Source organism: Suricata suricatta, chromosome 4 (genome assembly GCF_006229205.1).
Source record: "Suricata suricatta isolate VVHF042 chromosome 4, meerkat_22Aug2017_6uvM2_HiC, whole genome shotgun sequence".
In the NCBI taxonomy this organism is placed as follows: Eukaryota; Metazoa; Chordata; class Mammalia; order Carnivora; family Herpestidae; genus Suricata; species Suricata suricatta.
Window position 1 is genome coordinate 11,985,033 of NC_043703.1, and position 3,467 is coordinate 11,988,499.

General features: G+C 47.0%; 1 long non-coding RNA gene across 3 annotated transcripts; it reads right to left on the bottom strand.

The window, feature by feature from the left end:
* Positions 1–2,130: 2,130 nt before the first annotated feature.
* Positions 2,131–3,457, bottom strand: LOC115289361. 3 transcript variants are annotated; one of them, XR_003907580.1, is made up of 3 exons: positions 3,268–3,457; positions 2,528–2,738; positions 2,131–2,393 (listed from the first exon to the last, which is right to left on the bottom strand). It is a non-coding gene; the product is annotated as an uncharacterized LOC115289361 (long non-coding RNA). The 3 variants fall into 3 exon arrangements; XR_003907578.1 differs by having other exon boundaries at positions 2,528–2,762; XR_003907579.1 differs by lacking the exon at positions 3,268–3,457 and adding an exon at positions 3,032–3,143 and having other exon boundaries at positions 2,528–2,762.
* Positions 3,458–3,467: the final 10 nt, after the last annotated feature.

Consider the following 3,467-nt stretch of genomic DNA (forward strand, 5'->3'; position numbering starts at 1 on the left):
ACACTTCCTTTGCGCCAGTGTGGCTGGATCCTTCCCTGGGGCTCTAGCATATATTTTCTTGCTGTCACGTCATCCAACTCTGGCTAACCATGTTTCTTTATACCAATCTTAATTATCTGTCTTCCTCCTTTGTGCCTTCACCTGCTGAACATGTGTAGAAATTTGTCAAGCCTTCTGTTAGTTACTTATCCAAGCTACTCATATTTCTCTCTTTAAAGTTCACCATGTAAGTCCCTTTCTTTAATCTGTACATTTAAATTGCTAATGTGCTACTTGCCTAGCTGCTCTTTATAAAGTGGCATTTGGGGGTGTTTATCTTTTCAACTCAGAAGGAGAATTGAAGGGACTGATTGTTGAATTCTTGTTTTCGGCGGCCTCGCGCTCTTTGAGCTTGGCTGAGAATACTTACTGGCTTAGGGGGAATCAATAACCAAGGGCTCTGTATTCGCAGGGGCTCTAGATGGGGGTATGGAAATGTCCTTTGTGGTCTTGAATATGTGTCAGAGCACAATTCATTGCCCTATTCTTATCCTTAAGTCAACACAAAAGACAAGGAGGGCCAGGGGATGAAAATAATTCCATGGGTTAGTAAGGATCTCCATGGAGACCAGAAAATGCATAATCTCTATGGAGACCCTCAAAATCTCTCCTTCTGAAATTACAGTAGTAGATGATCTGTTGTAATTATATGTTGAGAGTGGAGAGACAAAGTGACAACAGGCAGACGATGACAGGATAATCTTCTTTTCTTGGTGGAAATTAGAGCTATTTCAACTCTAAATTTAATCAATTGTGTTACTGAAGTAAAATTTTGAAGTTCGGGTTCTTGGAGATTATTCCCCTAGGATGGACAAGAGGCACCTGAGGAACCTCAGGTTTATGGACCCAATGCCGAACCAGATGTCTGACTTGTACTTGGCCTTCAAAAAATGTGTTAATGGATGAATGGATGTGCTAAGCAACTGGGAAGGATCTCCTCCTGGGAGAGTGAATCATCTGCTCTGTTAAAAGAGAGGGACAAGACCACAGCCCTGGGAATACTGGGTAACGTCTGTATTGTGACTGAGAGAAACCAGGAACTTTAGGTTCGTTTCTTTCTTCTCTTTCAAGGAGAATTGTGCTCAGTGGTATAAATATGGTCCAAGGAGGAAATGAAGTTCAATCAGGGTGAGGAGATAAACAGGGAAAATAACAGGGAAAAGTAGGTAGGGAAATAGACCAGCTGAGGAAAGGTAGCCACTGTTTCCAGATAAGTCGTGTCCCATTATCACCTACATGTTCTTGGCCTCTCTGGCCTCTGGATATGAAATGGGATTCTGATTACTTTTTATACAAGATTATTGTGATCCAATGTTCCCCTCCCCCACCACGGCTTATTTGTCGAAAAATGTTTGTCATGCAATCTGGGCTCTGATGCTTGAGAGTTTTCCAGTGGTAATGCCTCAGTTCAGTGCCTGAACATTTTTGTCCACTATCTTGTTTCTTCCTCCTGATCTTGCTGTCATGTCATCATTGCCTTGCCTGCTAACCCGGAAGATTCTTAGCATGAGGTCTTTATTGGTTGATTATAGACGAAAACAAATCCTCCTTAATTCCAAGGATAGCCGCTGCTAAGTCTTGGTGTATATACTTCCAGGTTTTTCTCTGTTACACATAACGTTATATAAATATGTAAATTATATACTCAAATATAACTTCATATATATGAAGTATCTTGAGGTCAGGGTATACATTTGTTTTGTGCCCTGTGTTTTTCTTTCTTAACAAGGTATAGTGAAATTACTTTTCTATGCTACTAAATATTGTAACACATCATTTTTAATGACTATGTAGTACTCACTGTATAAAAATACTATCATTTACTTAAAAATCTGTTAAAACTTTAATCTGTTCCTAGTTTTCCCACAATGATGGCTTTCCCTACATGCATCTTTTTGTATCCATAGATGTGTGACTTCAAGTAACTTTTCTGGGTTGGGGAATATGAACATTTTAATATTTATTTATTTTGGGGAGCACATGCAGGGGAAGAGCAGCGAGAGGGAGACAGAGGATCCGAAGAGGGGCTCTGGGCAGACAGGCTGACAGCAAGCCCGTGTGGGGCTTGAACTCATGAACCTTGAGATCATGACCCAAGCTGAAGTTGGTCTCTCAACTGACTGAGCCACCCAGGTGCCCCAGGCATATGAACATTTTAAAGATGTTTGCCCTTGCTTGTTTTGCTCTTCATCTCTTCACCGACCTATTTATAAGGTACACGAAATTTACACAAGATGGTAAGCTCTTAGGTTATCAGGGCTCAACGTTTTTCTAAAGTTTGTATTTGCCACATTCTCTTAGCAGTGCGTGTGGGAGGCCGGATTCCCAGCTGAAGATGATGCACCAGTGACAACCTGAGGAGAAACATGCACAATTCCAAAAGGAAAGTGGGGATTAAGTTTTAGCACCCCACTCTTTGCCTGAACCAGAACACCAGAGGCAACATTCTCAGGATACTGAGACACATCATTGGGTAAACACCCCTTACCTCGGTGGAGGGCTTTAGTTTCCTCCAATCGTTCAAGATCACCGGGGGGCTCACTTTTTGTACGTCCAACTTCGCACAGCGATATGGGCACTCACCCGCATGAGTGAATGCCAGGTCCCAACAATCTGAGGAGCAGCGATCACATCAGTGTCTCCCACTGCTAGTCACTGTAACGTGAAACACTTTCTAGAGCTTCTTTCCTCTGCAGTCACTAAAAAGTGAAGGCAGTACTGGCCTGGGTTTTTGCAGGCGGCCGAGAGAGAGAGAGAGAGAGAGCGAGAGAGCCCGGGATAAGTCTAGACACAAGTTTCCTTTGATTGTCTTCCCTTCCTCCTTGCCCCTCCCTCCCCCATTTCTCCCTCTCCAGGGTCTACGCTCCCTCCGGGGACTGGAGCCCGGAGATGGTGGGGTTCAGCCCCCCAATGCTTAGCTGTCTTAGCGCCTAGCATTCCAAGTGGGACGGTTTTCAAGCAGCAAAAGCACTGGGAGTTAACAGCTCTCGACCTCTCCCCTCTCGGTTTCCTCCTAGGGTTCGTCGAAAACTTCACCCAGACACGGAAGAAGCTCCGCCCTGGTAGTTTTGAACTGGCCCCGCCGGACACTCTTCCTCCCGAGGTCTCCGTTACCCAGACTTTGCCCTCGGGGAGGTCGCCTGGGGCCCACTTCCAGGGGGGCGGATGGAGCGGGGTGGGCTAGTCTGCAGCAGGAAGAAGATGGCAGAGTTCAGAGTTGGCGCTCACCGCTGCCTCGCCGCCAGGGCCCCCTGCCCGCGGAACCGGACGGGGGCGGGGGTGGGGGTCGAGATGGGGGGGGTCGTGTACGCGGCCAAGCCCCGGCTCCGACTCGGTCCCCTCCTCCCCACGCCGGGCGCCGGGGCTGAGGCCCCTTCCCTGCACCCGCCCGCCGGCCTCCTCCCCCGCGCCGCTCGGCCGGCAGGGAG